The following is a 21,820-nucleotide window of genomic DNA, read 5'->3' on the forward strand; positions in this document are numbered from 1 at the left end:
TTGCCAAGTAGAAGTAGTCTGACGATCTACGTGCCAACTATCATGTCAGCTAGTCAAAGTATTTTGCCAGTTAGCAGGTGCTCACCTGACATACATGCAGTGGGCGGCCAGGGTTGGTAGTGATGATGCCCGCTTGTAAAGGTGCTTTGACAACTCATCGACATGGTACTAGTTGATGGGTTCAGTGAACATGGGTAAAGAACAATCTTCCTTGTCCGTGACACGTACTGGCTAGGGACGAGAAAAGAAGAAATCCCCTTGGAGCACTTTTCACACAAGAATGTGGTGGCTAGTCTTGCTACGTGCTGGCAAGAACGAAACCATATTCAGGACGGGACGTAGCTGCTGCAAAAGGTGCGCATATAAATGCCACAGATCTTGGTGAGTGGGTAGTTCACAAGAATGAAAATAGACCCTATCCCTTGCCTTTCACTTAGTTACATTCAGATTTCTCCTCGATGTTGTTCGTGAACGTTGTGACCCGCTAACTAGTTCTTTTTGAACTATTTTCACCATGGCGGATGCTATGGAAATAGTGGGAACTCCCGTTCCATCGACCCCGAAGTATTCTCTATCTGATGTCCTTGACAAGCTCGAAGGATTGCTGAGCAGTTTCAAAGGCCTCGTCTTCCCAAACGGCACCAATGCTCAGGCTGAGGATGCCAAGCTGCATGTGACCAACATGTGCTGCATTGCAAACAGAGTACTGGACCAGACATGCGAACTGGCTTTTCAGCTTCATCGAGCTGGCCACGCCGGCAAAGCCACTACAACCGATCGCCGACGCGCTCAGAATGAAATCGTCAAAGCGATTCGCGAAGGCAGGCGCGACCAGGACCCTGTGGCAAGCTACATTCGAGACTTGAAGCATCGCAGGGACGAGCTTCTTACGGAACTGAAAAAGCTGGATAGTGAGGACGAGAACTCCTATATTTCCAAGACATCGCGAGCGCTACAGACATTGTACGATGCAACATCAAGGGCCGACTCCCACTTCTGGACTAGGCACCCACGCAAAACTGCAGCCATTGTCGGAGCTGTTATTGGCGGAGGCATAGCGATAGCTATTGCCGTCCCGCTCATTGGCTGGGTCACAGCCGTCGTCGGTTGGACGCTGTGTGGCATGGCTGTTGGTGGGACGGTTGGCGCAGTAGGCGCTCATTGCATTGTCAACACGCCGGCCATATCACCACTCGAGCTGCTGGGAAGGATAAACCAGCAGTTCAGCCTTCTAAAGCTCAACACACGCGAATACAGCTTTCTCGACCACACCTACGACGCCAACAGTCTCGTCATTGCTCTGGAGGACAAATGGCGGGATCTTTCAGACGACCTGGAAGATGCCATTCGCGGATATCCAACAATCCGACAAAATATCCGTCGACTCCGGGCAGCGTTTTGAATGTGCCGTCTAACGTAGGAAGCTGTCCTTAATGTAGATGTACATTATCGCTGCTTCCCTAAATGACTACGTTTAAAGACCCTCTGGAATGAATGTGATCTTGTCGCCTATTCACCGCTTGTCATAATGGGCAGGGAGTATGGTGCACTCTCTCCTGTATCCAGCATGACTGTGCTTTTCATGGCTTTTTCTGTTTATTTGGAAACAATCGTCATATTCGTCTCTGCTGTTGGGTTCAGTTGTAAATGATTTACTAGCGCATTTGCGCCTCAATTATGTGGTATTATTTACGTTGGTATTATGGTTATTTAGGTGGTTAGTACCACTGGTTGATGATCTCTAAGATTCGTGAACTTTAAATAAGTGTTCCCCGCCCCTCACCTCCTGAGTTTATGTCGTCGGTATTATGGTCGCCTCGCTCTTTGTCGCGTATGCGTGTACATTGGTTTCGCAATTTGCTCAACTTATCTCCTGCATTGTGCTGTGCAGGCTTTTGAATTAATTGAAGCTTTTTGCCAGTGCGGACGCAATACAGCTCAGATCATTTTCTTGTTCATGAAAAAAGCGTTAATGTTACCCTTGCATGCTGTGCTCTTCTTTGTCGTGAAAAGTTAACTAGCGTATTGACTTGGGTTCCGGGTGATTCATTTGGAGGTGGCCATACAGGGGTACGAACATGTCTCTCCGCATCAGGAATACAGCTTCCCTACAGGGAACTCTAACACCACAGTTTACCCAACAATTTTTTTCATTTTAAAGTTTTGCGATCAATTATTGATAGCACAGCCTTACTGGAAACATGTGGAAGACAAAAAACTCTTTGCCGCCAACTTGGCGCCAAGGCGTAGTGTACCTGACGTCAAATGACAGGTCAGAATAGATCAACTGCAGATATTGTGTTTTGCAAACGGATCCTGGCATCAATTATTGAACGCTTCAACACCACTATTGACGTGCTCGGGTTGGACCTGAGCAAGAGGCTTTTGACGCATTAAACCGCACAAAGCTGCTCGATGTAATAAAGCAAGAGAAAATAGGAGACGGGGACGGTTTACGACTGGTTAGGTACCTGCTATCTGGCACAGCAATGACAGTCCGCGTGAACGAAGCACAGGCTGCACCTTTTGAGACAGTTCGGGGAATCCCCCAGGGCGAGCACAACCAGATGAAACGGATGAAACAAGATGAAACGAGATGAAACGAGATGAAACAAGATGAAACGCGAAGTACGGGCGCAGATGGGCCAATCTCTTTAGTGATGAATATAATTGTGACATAGAAAAATGTGGGCACAAGCTATGCAATCGAGTCCACCAACTAAACCAGATTTCGAATAGTCAGACGTGCACAATCTAGCACGAACCTGACAAGGAGTATGAGTACTGAGACATTGAGATCAATTATAATTGTTGGTTCATAATTATAGATTCTTTCCGGCTATAGTCGTGCACCTCGAACACAAGACTATGAAGAAATTCCATGATGCCTTTGCTACATTAGCTGTGGCCACCAGTCAAACACTCTAAATATATCCAGGCTACCGCTCAGTGTTTGGTATTCTGTAAACATTTCAGGCAATTGTGTCGACACCTGTAGACATCTGACTGGTCTAAAGCCTAAGTTTGTTCACATTCGACGTAACACTGACATTACAGGACGTAAGGGCCTGTCGGGACGGCTGGGGTGAGCTGTAAAATCTTTTACGATTCGTACGACACAACATGCTGCAGTCGTTGCGATGTTCTCCAGCGAACGGCGCGAGTCATAAGGCACTGTCCGTGACGGGGTGACTTTCGGACCTAATTTCTTGTTTTTCGGGACTTCTTTTCAATTATTTCTCCTTGAATGAAGCGAAATCAAGTTCACAATACCAGTTTTTCATGGAGACAAAAAGTAGTCCTGAAAGTTGTTCCATTCGAATAGTAGCCCTAGGAAATGATAAAACAGATCATCTGTCATTCTCCTAAACTATCCCTAGATACCATAAGTGACATGAGATCTTATCTTGCTAAAATAGACCATTTGACAAAATAAAGTAGGGGGGCGTAAGGGGGCAAGGCATGGTGTATAGGGGGGCCCCATCGTGCATGAGATCGCGCGTGGACCGTGCACACTGCACAGTGCAGCGTGCAAGTACAGTGTGTACGTGGTGTACTGCACGGAGATTTCGTGTGCTTGTTGGTGCCGGTGGCCGTGTTTCTTGTTTTTGTTTTGAAATGATTTGGTTGTAGTTCAGTCGGTAGTTTTCCTTCGCCTCACGATGCCATCGCACGACCACTGCTCTGTGTTTGGCTGCTCAAATCGCCGATCAGATCAACGAGATCTGTCTTTTCATAAGTATCCCAAAGATCCCGACCTAAGGGCGAGATGGGTGCAGGCATGTAAGCGCGAAGAGGGAGCGCATTTCACGATCTCATCCAGCACTGTTGTTTGCAGTGAACATTTCAGGGAAAAAGACTTCCATCCAGATCTACCCGGGCTGCCTGCATTATCTTCTTGGAAGCCGCATCGTCGTTTGAAGCAGGAAAGCATCCCCAGTGTTTTCTCCTTTCGGCGACCACCAGCCGAGAGACCCTCTCCTGCGGATCGTCGAAGTGCTGCACTTGTTCGTCATTCTTTACTAGAGAGGCTCGATGTCGAGCCAAAAGCCAAGAAGCGGCGGCGAGGAGAAAGTGAGAGTGAGTTTGAGTATCGTGTCGGAGGCTGCCGAAACTGAAATCCAAAATCTAAGCACCAGTAACACAGCAAACACATGAGAGCAGAGCCCACCATCTCCACCAGCAACACAGCCCTCACACACACAGCAAAATCCAGCACAGCACTATCATTTTTGGCGTCATCTGTGAACACAAGTCGCAAGCTGTACTTGGTAGACTTTTTCTGGGTTGCCCAGCACTTGGCTTCGATAAAAATCTCGGCCTCCACACAGCACACACTAACATCGTGATTGTATCCACCAAAATACAGCTCGTGTCCCCGATCTAGAGGCTTCTTGATGATGAGTACATCATGGCTCTCACTGGTGCGAACTTGCTTTCCAGTAAGCAGCAAATGCGACAAGATCGTGGATGCTGTTACACGAGGAAGTTTCGATCTGTGTTGGGTCCAGCCAGAGTCAGGAAATACTGGTGCTGAAGTGCGCGTGGCGACGGGAGCTGCATCACGGGTCGACCGCTTGCTTCTTGGTGCTTCGGGATTGGATTTGTAGAATAACGCCCTGGATGTAGAACAAATGTCACGCGCAGTTCGTGAGTGAGTGTAGGTAAAAAAAATCAGTCGACGAAGCCCCGTATGAACGACCTCGTAAGTAGCTCCGCTTTCCATCCTGTCAACAAACCACCCTGCTTTCGTAGATAATCTCTCAGCTGCTTAATAGTCCAAGAAGGCTGAGGAACCTCTTCTACCAGCTCTCCGACACTACTCGTACCGACTCTGCCGTCCTCACCCTCCATGACCGTGTGACTCGACTGTGCACCAGCTCCGTCCACTCGAAAAAAACAAAACCAGCAAGAAAGTGTGTAATTTGTCTGCTTGACCCAGCGCTGCTGCATGCGCGCTGCTGCAGCGCTGGGTCACCTGACGCCCCCCCCCCCCCCCCACGCGTACGCTTGCCCCCTTTCGGCCCCCCTACTATTATTTGCGCAAATGGTCTATTCAACTCAAGTCGTGTTAGCCATTCTGCGAGTTATCATGGGAAGCGCAGTGTTCGAAATCCTAAAAAATTCCTAGTACGAATCGGGAGTGGACGGCGCACGCCGCCGCCTCCTGTTCACACTCAAAATGCAGCCGTTTTGTACGCTTGCGTTCCCGTTCCTGGTGTTCACATTGGACGCCGTCAGACCGTCCTGTCGCTTCGCATCGATCCTTACGCCGCGTCCCGTCGAATGTGAACTAGGCTTTATCAATATGAACTAGAGGAGTTCATGTTGTTTCTAGAACGAAGAATCAGGCTTGTCGTCACCCTTTGGCTTGAAGCTCTTATCACCAACTTCCGCAACGAATCAATCGAAAAGATACAGTCTTGACTCCCGATCTCTTTGATAGCCACGCATCAATATTATTGCGCTTGAAAGTACACAATTGCACTCGTATCCACAATTGGATGGAGTGCAAGGGCTAGAATACTGCCACTGGTATGCATGCATAAAAAATTGTTTGCATTCGCTTTGAACACTAACGATTATCGATTGCGCTCTTAAAACGATCGGTTTGCGAGTTATCTGTATACTTGTTTCAGCCCTAAATGCATTGCCCTCGTAGAGGACATGGATGAGCAGTGATATGAGCAGGGATGTGAGTACTGATGTGCCTTTCGTCCTCATATTTTACAGAGAAGACGTCTGCCCCCAATAATAAAATTAATGTAGTAATGATGATGTGTTGCCCTTTCATCTTCTCAGGAGCCCTATGCCTTTGCCTCTTCTCCCCTGGACTGAATGGACTGGACGCTCTGTCCAGTAAATGATTTGTAGTGTAAGTTAGGGTGCACTCTCTCTCTTGAGGACTTGCCCACCTTGATGATTGTGCTCTCCGTGTTACTAGAAAATGTCTCTACCTGCCAGGATGGTATAAGAGCACGAACTGAATCACCTATTGGTGCAGAAGGCTTGGAGGACTGCTTTTGAAACAGTTGTTCAAATTTCCTGCACCTCTTCTTAGCCATTGTCTGATTGCTGCATTCTGGGGAGACTGAAGTTAAGGCAAGTGAAGCTGCACAGTCCCCGTGGAAATGTTTATGCTGCAACTATTTAATGCTGACATGTATTTATGTATTTCAGGAATCTCCAGAGGGTGAAGGCTTGCTGCAAGCTCCGTCCCTTCAATGTCGTGATACATCCGTAGATCAGTCGTGTGCCTGTCCTGTGCTTTTGTGAGCATGCTCCTTTGCACATGCCTTTGTCCTGTGCATGCGCGGGCATGGGCGCGTGTGTGTGTGTGTGTGTGTGTGTGTGTACGCCAACGACACCGTCCGTGCACATGTGCATGGACGTGAGTTTGTGCGTTTGCCTTTGTTATATGTATACAGTATTATCAATTTATCATGCCTATACAAGCCTTGCCAGTGTCTCGATAGGAGAAGCAGATACATGATTACACCACTTCGGTTTTGACCTTCTTTGGCCGGGGCGAACGTCCAAGGAAAGACTCCCTCTGGGCCAAGGTGTTGGCGACAGTTGAGAGTTGTCCTCTATTTTGCAGCGGGGGACAGCATGGCATATTTGGTGCCGGAAAGAGTGCAGTTGCACCTTTCACGTTACTGTAAAACTTGCTAGGTCACTCCCTTGAAGCTGGAGACTGCTGATACTGCTGCTCAAACGGCTGCTGCTGTTACTCTCTGCTGCTACCATGGTCGTTGCTTTGTATCAATGGCGAAAATTCTCAGATGAGCTTTGGGTCCGGGCACTAGAACCCTGCTGCTGCCTCTGCAGCAGTTGTAGAAAGTTTTATAATACCAGTGTCAATGGTGAACTTCTGCTCTTTTTTTATCCCAGACACTTTGTGCTCAAGAGACTGTTAGGTCTTTGTGGTGTTGTCGTTGCTGTTTGGTTATACTAGTTGGCGTCTGTTTGGAAATATATTGTGCTTTTCTGTATGTTCATGTGAACGTAGAAGCCCTCACCGACACCAACACTACGTCGCTGTGTTGTTTTCTTCCAAGGTCGGGCACAGTAAAGGAGACGACTCTGTGAGTATATTCGCAGATGAACTTCGGGTTAATAGAATGCAGGTGCTGCTGCTCTTGTGCCGGGCTGTTGGTGTCAATGATGGGGTGGATCATGCTTTCTCTTTATATACCTTTTGTATATTTGTGTGTAAGTAGGAGCACATACCAACGCGTAATCCTTCTAAAGCCTAGTTCTCTTTCGACGCAACGCTGACGGTACGGGATGTAAGGGCCTGTGACGGCTGGGGTGAGCTGTGAAATCTTGTACAATTCGTACGACACGACATGCTCCAGTCTTTGCGATGTTCAACAGCGAATGGTGCGAGTTATAAGGCACAGTCCGTGACGAGGTGACCGTCCCGTCGTTTCCCGTCGATGCTTATGTCGCGTCCCGTTGCGCCCCGTCGAATGTGAACTGGGCTTAACAATGGCATGGAGACAATTTCAATTGCAGTTTAATGTTCCTGCACTGCACTGCAGGTATCAAGACACTACCCAGAGGGAGGATGTTGGCCTTCTCCTGATGGGAAAATGTCTTCTTTCTCAAGGCGTGGCCAGGACTGCACTGACCCTACCATCCACTCTACCTCTCCGGAAAGGGACTTGACAACCAGTCAAGATGGAAGTGCAGAGATATACCAGCGGTAAGTCACATGCTTAGGATATCCACTTGATGAAGGAAGGACAGGTGCTCAACTACTACACCAAAATGTGAGCATAAGGAGATGGGCTGATGGGTCATGGATGGGTGACAGGTCTTTGCCCGGTTGCTGGAGTATAACAACCTGGGTCTTTGATTGGTTTAGAAGCGGCCCGTTCTATTCGGTGTGCCATCCTCAATAAGACGGGCAGTGAAGATCTTGCAAGATCTGTCGCACATGTAGAATATGGACATGTGGATGCGGGCAGCAGATCTGTAATTTCCAGTATCAAAGTTCAGTTGTATTTGCTTTTCTATATTTTCTATTTGTGATGTTGTTCACTGCAGCTTCTAGCATTAACTGCCAATTTGCACTGACGCAGCAAGACTCCCCAACAGTCAAGTATGTTACATTGCATGCACTAGGATTACAGTAGAATGTCGATTATCCGAATGTCAACTGTCCAAACGGTCAATTATCCGAAATTCCTGTTTGCACTGAATTCAATTGAATAAGTCGACTTATACCGGTAAAATATGGTAACAGCGGGACTGCAGGGTGTGGCATTTCCATGATACAGTGGAAAATGTCACGATTTTTGGTGCAAACATAGCTCAGACGCTGCTCGATTGGATATACAGTAGGTATCGGTTATAGCGTGGGTGTTTGAAAAACGACTTTCTGTTCTTATTTCCGATATTTCTTACACACGATAAATCAAGTGTGGCATATCATATGCATGTGCGCAGGGGCAGGAAGATCTTCGTACATGCAACGCAGTACTTCTGTACATGTGGCTGGTCATAGTCCCATAGGCTTACCATGTGGCCATGCAAAATGAGTTACATGGCCACAACAGTTGAATCTGCAGCACTACGACGCAAAGAGAGTCACATCAGAATGGCATTGGACAGATGTTATTACTACATGCGATACACTTTGTACTAATCTGGCATGTTTCGCTACAAAAAGTCCATTCTTAGGACCGATATATTCCACTATGGGATAAAATTGCTTGTAAGAATAAATGTGCACTTGAAATCCATGTTATGATTATGAAAACATGAGAGTTCATTCTTGTAGGCAGTATATTCTTTTACACGACCACGCTATAACCGATACGCACTGTACAATGCAGGTTCTTGGAACCACGGACACGACTCTTCGATTCAAGACTCACAACACTTCGGGATCTGAACGTTTTAGGTCCGGGAGCTGTTCGCGGTTTTGTCGCTTGTCACGGTTGTGGACTAATCGTTGTAGCATAAATGAGGCTGGACTATTCCAAGCGGAAAACTAAAATATTTCTTTCTCAAAGCACAATCACCGGCCCGGAGGAGCACACCTTCTCTATTTACATACCGGGTGCAGTACATGAAACGTCCGTGTATTGACTAGTCTCTTGTACATTCAGATCTACCACACGACTCGCGTAGCGCTAGCACAGCAGTGCGGGTGTAGTCATGTACTACTACTACTACTACTACTACTACTACTACTACTACTACTACTACTACTACTACTACTACTACTACTACTACTACTACTACTACTACTACTACTACTACTACTACTACTACTACTACTACTACTACTACTACTACTACTACTACTACTACTACTACTACTACTACTACTACTACTACTACTACTACTACTACTGATGTTAGGGTCACCCACCCTAAAGCGTCCCTGCTGTCGCGTTCGGAAGCCCTTGGCCAACTGCGCACCAGCGAGTTGGAGAAGAAGCGAAAATACTGCCAGAGGATCACGGACGTCGAGCGAGGTGCCTTCACTCCGTTGGTGTTTGCTACGAATGGCATGGCTGGGGCAGAGTGTGGAATGTTCCTGAAGCGGCTTGTTCAGCGCGTGGTGGAGAAGCACTCTGACCTACAGTACTCCGTCGTCATGCACCATCTTCGTGCCAAGATTGCCTTCTGCCTCCTCCGCTGGGCCGTAACCTGTCTGCGTGGATGCCGGGGAGCTCGGGGCGTACGCCGTGGCAATTCGTTTGTCACGGAGTGCAGGCTGCTCCGGTAGTGGCATGGGGCTGTGTGGCCGATCCTAAACGGATGCTGTGACGTAACGGACATATCTGTTTTTGAGCATGTCTTTGTTTTTTTTTGTTTTTTTGTTTTTTTTGGTTTTTTTTGGTTCTACTTTTATAATAGTTTGTTTTGTTTTGTTTATCGGACAGATCGAAATAAGCATTCACACGCAGACAAATTATACATCCACCACCCTATTGGTTTATGATGTTTTTACACATATACCCCCAATAGGCTATTTATCAGACTCGAGTTTTCAACTTACACATTCCACATTCACCACTCAATCGGCTTTTGGTTTGTTCACACATACGTACCATACGCGATCTATTGGACTTGAGTTTTACCTTGTGTCCTTTTTTTGCAGTCAGCAGATTCTTTTGTTGGACATTGTTTATTGAGTTTCTTGTTGCTTTTGGTTTACGCATATGCGTCATTTGCCCGTAAAAGAGGCCTTGTTACTACTACTACTACTACTACTACTACTACTACTGCTACTGCTACTGCTACTGCTACTGCTACTGCTACTGCTACTGCTACTGCTACTGCTACTGCTACTGCTACTGCTACTGCTACTGCTACTGCTACTGCTACTGCTACTGCTACTGCTACTGCTACTGCTACTGCTACTGCTACTGCTACTGCTACTGCTACTGCTACTGCTACTGCTACTGCTACTGCTACTGCTACTGCTACTGCTACTGCTACTGCTACTGCTACTGCTACTGCTACTGCTACTGCTACTGCTACTGCTACTGCTACTGCTACTGCTACTGCTACTGCTACTGCTACTGCTACTGCTACTGCTACTGCTACTGCTACTGCTACTGCTACTGCTACTGCTACTGCTACTGCTACTGCTACTGCTACTGCTACTGCTACTGCTACTGCTACTGCTACTGCTACTGCTACTGCTACTGCTACTGCTACTGCTACTGCTACTGCTACTGCTACTGCTACTGCTACTGCTACTGCTACTGCTACTGCTACTGCTACTGCTACTGCTACTGCTACTGCTACTGCTACTGCTACTGCTACTGCTACTGCTACTGCTACTGCTACTGCTACTGCTACTGCTACTGCTACTGCTACTGCTACTGCTACTGCTACTGCTACTGCTACTGCTACTGCTACTGCTACTGCTACTGCTACTGCTACTGCTACTGCTACTGCTACTGCTACTGCTACTGCTACTGCTACTGCTACTGCTACTGCTACTGCTACTGCTACTGCTACTGCTACTGCTACTGCTACTGCTACTGCTACTGCTACTGCTACTGCTACTGCTACTGCTACTGCTACTGCTACTGCTACTGCTACTGCTACTGCTACTGCTACTGCTACTGCTACTGCTACTGCTACTGCTACTGCTACTGCTACTGCTACTGCTACTGCTACTGCTACTGCTACTGCTACTGCTACTGCTACTGCTACTGCTACTGCTACTGCTACTGCTACTGCTACTGCTACTGCTACTGCTACTGCTACTGCTACTGCTACTGCTACTGCTACTGCTACTGCTACTGCTACTGCTACTGCTACTGCTACTGCTACTGCTACTGCTACTGCTACTGCTACTCCTACTACTACTACTACTACTACTACTACTACTACTACTACTACTACTACTACTACTACTACTACTACTACTACTACTACTACTACTACTACTACTACTACTACTACTACTACTACTACTACTACTACTACTACTACTACTACTACTACTACTACTACTACTACTACTACTACTACTACTACTACTACTACTACTACTACTACTACTACTACTACTACTACTACTACTACTACTACTACTACTACTACTACTACTACTACTACTACTACTACTACTACTACTACTACTACTACTACTACTACTACTACTACTACTACTACTACTACTACTACTACTACTACTACTACTACTACTACTACTACTACTACTACTACTACTACTACTACTACTACTACTACTACTACTACTACTACTACTACTACTACTACTACTACTACTACTACTACTACTACTACTACTACTACTACTACTACTACTACTACTACTACTACTACTACTACTACTACTACTACTACTACTACTACTACTACTACTACTACTACTACTACTACTACTACTACTACTACTACTACTACTACTACTACTACTACTACTACTACTACTTGACACAATCTTTATTAGGAAACTTGAAATGGAGATGTGAAACACAAATACAGCCATGTAGATGGAGCAGCAATGCAATACAATGTCCAAAAACTCAAGAATTCATTATCATGGGGCAATGTTGGGCAAATGTCTGTCAGGTACTATCACGCTCAGGCTGCCCGCAACCTGCACATCGTCGTGAAATTCATCCTGTTGCGGCGGTATGACGATCTTGAACCCCGCAAACAGGTGACTGCCCATCGCATAAGGCAGACTGACAGCTTACAACGGAGCTGACCCATGATAACCGATACGTGTAGGTCGACGTTCTTCTCAGCAATCAGGCATGCCAGTGTCTTCAGTGCCATTGAGCATTCTCTGCCAATCATGCCCGAGGTAGAAAAAACTAGCGGTGTAAACGTACCTCTGTCAACTGCTGTCACCCGCTCTCCGTACTGGCGCTTCTTCATCCGTTCATGCGTTCGGAGCTGGCTGATGACTTCCTGACGCGACAGCAAGCTTGCCTTTGGGTGTGTAACCCGGATGTCGAAAAAGGCATCTTGCTGTCTCGTCCAGAAGCCACAAGCCCGGATGTCCAGGCGGGCACCTGCCGAGCGGTTGGCTGTCCTCCCTTGGAGCCGCTCACCATCATATGGTAGTAGAGGCGGTTCCACCTCCACATCCCGGACCGCCTCACGCATCACGTCAGCCAACAAGTCCCGGATCTACTACTACTACTACTACTACTACTACTACTACTACTACTACTACTACTACTACTACTACTACTACTACTACTACTACTTTTTTTTTTTTTTTTTTTTTTTTTTTAAACCATCCGAGGAAGAAGAGAAAGCCTTTAAAAATAAAAAATAAAACAAAAAAGGTTATTGTACCATGCCAAACGGCTATTATTAAGTCATGTACCAATTGTAATACATGACGTAGTATAGTAGTCAAGCACCTACAAAATACTTTGCAGGATAATATTTAAATTGCCTAGCATGCCTACAAATCCGCAGAGCATGCCAATGTTAAATAGGCCAACATATGAATACCGAAGGCGGTTACATGGACAGAAGGCGACATTGGTCGAGAAAAGATGGGCCTATTCTCTTCCTCAAGTACTACTACTACTACTACTACTACTACTACTACTACTACTACTACTACTACTACTACTACTACTACTACTACTACTACTACTACTACTACTACTACTACTACTACTACTACTACTACTACTACTACTACTACTACTACTACTACTACTACTACTACTACTACTACTACTACTACTACTACTACTACTACTACTACTACTACTACTACTACTACTACTACTACTACTACTACTACTACTACTACTACTACTACTACTACTACTACTACTACTACTACTACTACTACTACTACTACTACTACTACTACTACTACTACTACTACTACTACTACTACTACTACTACTACTACTACTACTACTACTACTACTACTACTACTACTACTACTACTACTACTACTACTACTACTACTACTACTACTACTACTACTACTACTACTACTACTACTACTACTACTACTACTACTACTACTACTACTACTACTACTACTACTACTACTACTACTACTACTACTACTACTACTACTACTACTACTACTACTACTACTACTACTACTACTACTACTACTACTACTACTACTACTACTACTACTACTACTACTACTACTACTACTACTACTACTTGGAAGCGTGTTTTTATTGACCACATAAAATGATGATGCAAAGAAAGAAAAGAACACCGGAAACATAATGCTGGATTTGAAAGAAGAAGAGAAAAAGGAAGATTAAAAGAAACCTGACCAAGAGAACTCAAGCATTGCACCCAGGAGGCAAAAATGAACTCAATCCCTAGCATAGGCTCAATGAGGTCGTGTAATTGCACAAATTTCAACGGATCCAAGTAAAACTCCAACCAACAAGTGGAACGAATTCAAATATTACAAAGCAACAGCGAAAATAGAATAACAACACAGTGAACAAAAAAGAAAAGAAAAGAATACTATTCGATAGACAAGTCCAGTTACTGCACACGTGACATGTGCGCCAGTGCACGGCACTCGGTTACGAAACCATGACGGCCTGTACCGGAGACACCACGGGCATACGACGATCTTGACCCCCGAAAACACGTAATCTGCCACCGGATTAGGGAGGTACTTATCCTCGATCGCAAGTGACCAAGGACAAGGGCGTACTGAAGATCCCGATTCTTATCTGCTATACGGGCTGCCAAAGTCTTCAGGAATCTGCTGCACTCCGGCGCACTCTGACCATTCGTTGCGAAAACCAGAGGGGTAAATGACCCACGATCCACCTGGTTAATCCGGTCCGCATACTGTCGCTTCTTCTGGCGCTCATGCTGGGACAACTGACCCGCCACTTCCGGTCCAGACAGCAAAGACGGCCTTGGGTGAGTCACCCGCACATCAAAAAAGGCGTTTTGCTGCCTGGTCCAGAAGCCACGAGCCCGTATGTCCACACGAGCGCCATCAGCTGAGCTGCCAGAGACTGCCTCGCCCTGGAGTGGCATCAGCGGTGGCTCGATCGCCACATCACACACGACGCTGCCGAGGGCGTCCGCAAGGAGATCCCTCAACTCGTTGTGGCGCTGCGTTGGGTAGCCTCCACTGGGGCAAGTGAGTGCGTGATGGCTTGACATCTCCCCTCCACACACACAGGACAATGCAACCCCATCCAGCGATAAATCATACCGCAGACAGAGTGCATCCCTGAAGTCAGATGTATTAAATACTGACCCAGGTATGTGCATGGAAGGGGGAGTGCCAAGCCAAGTGGATACACCACCCTCACCTGCCACATCCACAAGGAGGCGCTGCTGATCTGACAGATCAGGCTTGATCCCAGTCAAGATGTCCAGCTGCTGAGACCGGCGTCGGCCACGAGCCTGAACTGCCAATGCCTTGCTGGTTGAAATTACGTCGGCGACTCGACGCTCGCCCAGACCGACCACCACACACGTCACCATAGGGTCTATCGCATCGCAACAGAGCAGACGCTCAGCCTCGGCACGCACACTCCCGATTCGCATAGCGAGACCGCCGTTTCGTAGGGGCAGAGACAGTAGCTGACGAAGCGCACCGTCAGGCCTGAACGTGTGGCCAGTCAGCGCCGGCAGCAGATCGTCATTGATGGCCCGGTCCAGAGGTGAGTACACGGCTGGGTCGGCAGGGACCACACGCTGTAAGAAGGTCCACCGGGATTGCAGAGACGCAACAAAAAGGCGATAAGCCGCCTGCGGTTGCGTCACAGCCAAGCCAGCAAGGCGCTTCACCAATCGACACATGCCCGCAACCCGATCCAATACAAAGTCATTCTGAAACTGTTGGCTGCCAATGGCTCCACCCAGATACCGCACACCATCAGTCTGGATTCTGACGCCCGTGCCAGCGAAAGCCTCCTGTGCCTCAGCCAGAAGATGCGGTCGGACAAGCAGCACAGTTTTCTTGGCATTCGGGTAGTACCCGTACTGAGGGCCGGCCTCCTCAATGGCAGACCAATACCGACGCAGTGGTTGTATCTTGTCGGCAGCCGCATCATCATCTGCGTACCAGATTTGAGCTGTTGACTCCGATGCTGAACCAAGCTGTGCAGCAAGAGGAACGGTGGCCAATGCGTAAAACGCCATTGCCAGAGGGTCCCCCTGGCAAGTTCCCTCGCGCGAATACAATACCTCTCCGCCATCGAGGTAGAGTGGTATGTCGGCCTGGTATGTATTTACAAACACTCGACCAGCTGCAGGGCAAACCTTTGGTATGTTGTTGATTGCGGCTGCACGGTTCAACGCATTAAACGCATTTGAAGCGTCAACGAGGAGAATGGCAGTGTCCTCATCACGCTCGTACAAGCCAGTGAGGGCTTGGACAGCAACCTCACAGGCGGAGGGGACGCCGACACACAGCTGCCGTGGGACAGTGACGGCCGCAACGTCACGCTCGATCACGGCCATGATCACCTTCCCGACCACTCTCCGGAAAACCTCACCGATCGCTATCGGTCTTACGCCAGGTTGCTTGTCAAGCGGTATTAGTCGACCGGCGAGGAAAGCTCGGAGATGAGATGGGTCAATCTCCTCCACGCACAAACACCTGGCCATGTGGGCAAGGGATGTGCAGAGTGCCTTCGACGCCGCACCGTACATGGAAGCCATCCGCCGCCAAGCCTCCGAATCCAGTGCCGAAGGGCCAGCAGCGCCCTTCATCGCCATGATGGTAGCTCGTACCTTTGTTGATGTTATGGCCTCATAAAGCACGTTATCCGGTGGAGGCGGACCGTCAGGCAGCAGAACGCTTGGCTCAGGGGGAACAGGATCCGGATGCTTTGCCCTCAACGTCTCAAGTACAGTTTGTCCATCCACAATAGATGAAAGAGACAAGACACCACCACCACCACCCTCCTCTACGTAGTGGGCAGCCGTGCCAAGTCGATCACCATAGACTAGCTTAGCGAACTGGACGTCATCTAATCCACCACCCGCAGAGCCACCAGAATGAGGCATCGGCAAATGCGCCTGGATGCACCGAGTGTAACAGGTTTAATCAAACTTGAAAAGTAAGAGGCCTGGTTGAGCGTGCCTCGACCAGTTATATGCAAAATGTGATAGTATACATGTGGCAATGGCGCCAATGAAGGTGCTAATAGACAGGCGTAAGACGCATGAGGTGCGAGGGAGTGTAAAGTTATAGAGAACAGGGGAAAACTGTTACATCATCCCCCTCCTATGGAGAGGAAGGAGCTTATAACCCAAATGCTCAAGTGGAATAGAGTACAATAAGCGCAAACACGTGCGAGACGAAAAAAGGCTTCGCACTGAAGTAACACAATAAGACGACTGAAACTCCATGCAAATAAAGTGTAATAAGCTCAACAAATGTGTAAGGTGAAACTAGAAGTTCAACTGCAAAACTCAGCGGGCAGAAGCCAAGGTTTTGTACTTCTGAAGTGGAACAATGTCATTACCAGATTCATCCAACAAATAATGTTCAGGCTCCCAAGTGGCATCAGAGTAGCCTTGCCACTTGACTAGGTACTGAAGCTGATTCTGCCGGCGGCGGTGACTGAGAATGTTCTCCACCACATAGCGGGCATGACCATCAAGGTCCGTGATAGGCGGAGGCGTAGGCTGTCTCCTATTAGGAATAGCGTTCTTCTCGTAGGCACGGAGTGCCGACACATTAAATACCGGGTGACAGCGGCTGGTATGAGGCAACTTGAGCTTGTAGGCATTCGGGCCGACCACATGGGTTATAGGAAAGGGGCCAAACCACTTGGGGCGTAATTTATGGGATGGTCGGTCCCGAGCTTCAGGAGTCAGGAGGAAATCCCTGTAGACCATTACCAAATCTCCCACCTTCAGCTTTCCCTCGACCCTTGTCCGATCTGCATAGAAGGCCTGACGAGCTTGAGCTGCCACTAGCGCATCTTGTGAGATCTTGACCGCGTCTTGTCTTGCTTGCAACCAATCAGCTGAATCTCTGCCTCCCTGAATAGGGTTGAGGAAGTCGGGTGGCGCTCTGGGATTTAGACCGTAATTTAAGAAGAACGGTGTGTTTCCTGTAGATGATTGAGTAGCGCTGTTGATAGAAAACTCACAGAGAGGTAGGAGCATATCCCAGTTATCTTGTTTATGATTTACAAAAGCCCTCAGCACATCCTCTACTATTCTGTTTACTCGTTCAGTTAGGCCATCTGTCTGAGGGTGATTGGCAGTACTAAATGCTAGTTTCGTTCCTAAGCGATCAAACAATTCCTGAAAAAATGCTGCCGTAAATCTTGGATCACGATCACATACAATACTAGAACTCAAACCATGAAGTCGAAATACATGTTGAATATACAGATCAGCACTTCCTTTAGCGTCAATAGTAGAGGAAGTAGGTGCTAAATGTACACACTTTGTCAAGCGGTCTACAAATACATATATAGCATCATGACCTGTATCGGTCCTAGGCAAACCCATGATAAAATCCATCGAGATATCCGCCCACGGCTGACTGGGCACTGGTAAATTCTGCAAGAGACCAGTTTTTAGCTGGCCGCCTTTAACTCGTTGGCAGACGTCACATGACTTGACAAACGCCTTTACATCCAGTCCCATTCTGGGCCAATAGAAATATCTAGAGAGTCTAAAATAGGTGCGATCTCGACCGGGATGCCCCGCAGTCACACAGTCATGGTATTCTTGAAGCAGGGCGAGTCGGAGTTTGCTACTCTTTGGAATGCATAACCTGTTCTGTGGTGAAGATCTGAGATAAAGATAACCGGGTGTTTCATTTAGAAGGTAACGGTCGTGCAGATTGTCATGGCTTGAATTTTTCAGTCTCCTGATAATGGGAGCAAGATCCTTGTCGCACTTGTAACCGCTGACAATTAACTGCGCTAAGTCTGGATTAATCTCTAGGGTATGCTCTATGGCATTCAACTGAATGTTAGGAGGATAGGATGACCCGCCTATTTCAGAATCACTGAACAGATCTGGACGGCGTGAAAGCGGGTCGGCAATGTTTTTCTTTCCTGGTTTGTGAAAGACCGTAAAGTCATAGTCAGCTAAAAACTCTACCCATCTTGCCTCACGCTTGGTGAGAGTCGGTTTGGTTCGTAAATAGACAACACCCATATTATCAGTCATCAGGTCAAAGTGGCGGAATAGATAGATTCTCCAGCACTTTAATGCAAATACCACAGCCAACGTTTCCCTCTCGGCCGCAGTATAGTTGCGTTCTGCAGCTGACAGTTTCCGACTACAATAGGCTACGGGATGCAAATCCATATCTTCTCCCTGCTGCAGGAGCACACCCGCCACGGCAAAGTCACTTGCGTCAGTTTCTACCATGAAGCTTTTCTCAACATCGGCCAGTTGCAACACTGGCGCCTCGAGTAATGCTGATTTTAGAGACTCGAATGCCTTCTGTCTAGCAGCGCTCCATTCAAAGCGTGAATTTTTTCCGGTGATTTCTTCTAATGGACGAGAGATGGTCGAGTGTCGATCTATGAACCTTCGGAAATAGTTTGCAAAGCCAAGAAACTTCCTCACATCAGTTACTGACGACGGAGTTGGCCATGTTTCCACAGCACTTATCTTCTTGGGATCAGGGGAAATTGATGTGCCGTTGATTTTATGCCCCAAGAAGAGAACTTCTCTCACGCCGAATTCGCATTTAGACTGTTTGCAATACAGCTCACTATTTCTAAGTGTTTCTAGAACTGTTTGAAGATGATGCTGATGATCTTCCCAGGTCTTGCTGAAAACTAGAATGTCATCCAAGAATACTACAACGAATTTTCGGAGATGCGGTTGCAGAATAGAGTTCATGAGTGACTGAAAGGTGGCCGGGGCATTAGTCAGCCCGAATCCCATGACTCTAAATTGGAAGTGGCCGAACGGCGTATTAATGGCCGTCTTAGAAACATCCGAGTCTTGAATTCTGATTTGATTGTAGCCTGACCGCAAGTCCAACTTGGAGAAATATGCACTGCCCTGGATCGTGTCGAATAAGTCATCAATATTAGGAAGACAAGCTTTGTTTTTGATCGTAATTCTATTCAATTCTCGCCAATCGCACACCATTCTCAGAGTGCCATCCGACTTTTTCACAAAAAACACAGGTGCACCGTATGGCGACTTACTTGGCTCAATGAATCCCTTCTCAAGTAATTCTGATAGCTGTGACTGGAGCTCGTCCATCTCTGGTTTCGGCAGGCGGTAGGCGGGTCGAGACGGTGGTCTGGCTCCATCTTCTATCTGGATTTCATGGTCGACTGGTCTCTTCGGTGGAAGCTCATTCGGCAGCTCGTCTGGAAATAAATCCTGGTACCTCTTGAGCAGGTTCTGGATGTCTTGTTGCTCTGATTCCTGGAGTTGTGGCCCTGAACGATTCTCCTCGTTTGCAGCAGTGACCCATGCAAGAAACCCCTCGGCTCCACTCCTCAGGGCATGACGAGCTTGTCGGCCACTGATAAACATGCTTTCCACAGATGGCCGGTCGGCTGTCGGCGGGTTAGCTGAAGGCAATTTGGCAACAAAGGGCTCACCGTCCAACTGAACTTCGTTCGTACGGAAGTTGATGCTGGGGTTGTTCCTTGTAAGCCACGGCTTGCCAAGAATAGCGTCGTAGCGAGTCAGGGGATACACAGTAAAGTGCTGTTCCTCACTGAAGCCCCCGACTGTCACCCTTAGCGTGCGTGTGGAAATTTGCGGGACCTCGCTGGTCGAGCCGTCCGCCAATGTTACGCTCAGCACTGCTGAGCTTGCATCCGTGTCAAGATGATGCTTTCGAACAAAACTGTCTGCAATGAAGTCATGCGTCGAACCGGAATCTATCAGCATCACTGCACGGCGACCGCCGATCTTTCCCTGTATGCGCAGTAGGTCGTGTTCAGGTTCATTGCCGACGCTGACGTTGCTGACATGACACCTTTCTGCAACGGGACAATTTCCTACAGCTATGGGTGTCTCCGGCTCCGTAGGTTCCTGGAGAGCAACGTCTTCAACCTCCAGAGCTCCGAACCGGTTAGCGACTGGTACCGGCGTGGGCGCTTGGGTCGTCGCCAGTAAGCGCACCCCCTTTCTTACTGGCGACCAGCGTTTGGGTAGCGCTGTCCACCCTCAGTACAGTCTTTAGCGAGGTGGCCTGGCTTCCTGCAAGCAAAGCAGTGTCCCATTGCTCGCAGTTGGACACGCTCTTGGTCCGTCAGCTTGCGGAGGCCCTGACCACGGAAGCTGGGCACGGAACGCGACTCTCTACTGGCTGGTGGCCCCGACGCCGGTGGCCCTGACGACTGCTCCACGGTGTTTGCTGCCATGACAGCTTGCTCCAGGGTACGTGGATGCTCACGCATGACCTGTCGCTGGATGTGCGGCACTAGACCCCTGACGAACAGCAGCGCTCTGGTGTGGTGGTCGATTTCCGGCACTTGCAGGCTGAGGCGAGTGAAAGCAGCAATGTATGCGTCCAGCGACCCGCGCTGCGCTGCGGAAATTAGTCCCATACGCGATGTTTCCTCGTTGTGCCGTGGTCCGTACACATCGCCAAGTGCCGCTTTCAGAGCAGGCCAGTCGGAAAACACTTGGTTAGCTTCCAATGCCGCTATCAACCAAAGACGAGCGTTTCCAGTCAAAAATCCTGCCGCGTAGTCGACCCTCTGTGCCGCATTTGGGAGTGCCAACGACCGTAGGGCCATGTCCATTGCAAACGTCCATTCTTTGAATGTAGCGGAATCTCCTCCAAACACAGGCGGCTCTTTCGTAAGGCGGGGTGTTGGCTCCCACGGTTCCGAGTTCGGATGTATCGTTCGGTTTCCTTGGCTAACGCGCTGAGCGGTCTTGATATCGTTTATCAGCCGAACGACGAGTACGAGGAGCGTAAGCAGAGCGACCAGAACACCTGCCAAAAACAGAGTAGTAACCATCCTCTGCTACCAGTGTAACAGGTTTAATCAAACTTGAAAAGTAAGAGGCCTGGTTGAGCGTGCCTCGACCAGTTATATGCAAAATGTGATAGTATACATGTGGCAATGGCGCCAATGAAGGTGCTAATAGACAGGCGTAAGACGCATGAGGTGCGAGGGAGTGTAAAGTTATAGAGAACAGGGGAAAACTGTTACACCGAGACTCCCGCAGCAGGGCCGATAAATTGCCAGCTGACCACAAAGAAAGCCTCTTTCGTAGAAACTTCCTGTGGTCAGCGGCGGCTGAGGTGTTGAACGGCCTCTGCAGCAGAAGGTGGCACGCAACGACTACGGCAGACCACGCAAACGCCCGAGCCCCTGATCCATCTGTGAAAAGGCCAATCAATCTGGAAAGTTCCTTGACAAAGTCCTC

General features: G+C 48.1%; 1 long non-coding RNA gene across 1 annotated transcript in view; it reads left to right on the forward strand.

The window, feature by feature from the left end:
• The first annotated feature begins 6,686 nt into the window (after nucleotides 1–6,686).
• Nucleotides 6,687–21,820, forward strand: part of LOC135818954 (uncharacterized) — a 173,995-nt gene continuing 158,861 nt past the window's right edge. The window contains exons 1-3 of the long non-coding RNA XR_010553841.1: nucleotides 6,687–7,088; nucleotides 7,548–7,711; nucleotides 8,056–8,110. This is a non-coding gene — a long non-coding RNA (uncharacterized LOC135818954). The remainder of the gene's footprint in view (nucleotides 7,089–7,547; nucleotides 7,712–8,055; nucleotides 8,111–21,820) is intronic.

This window comes from Sycon ciliatum, chromosome 6 (genome assembly GCF_964019385.1).
Source record: "Sycon ciliatum chromosome 6, ocSycCili1.1, whole genome shotgun sequence".
In the NCBI taxonomy this organism is placed as follows: domain Eukaryota; kingdom Metazoa; phylum Porifera; class Calcarea; order Leucosolenida; family Sycettidae; genus Sycon; species Sycon ciliatum.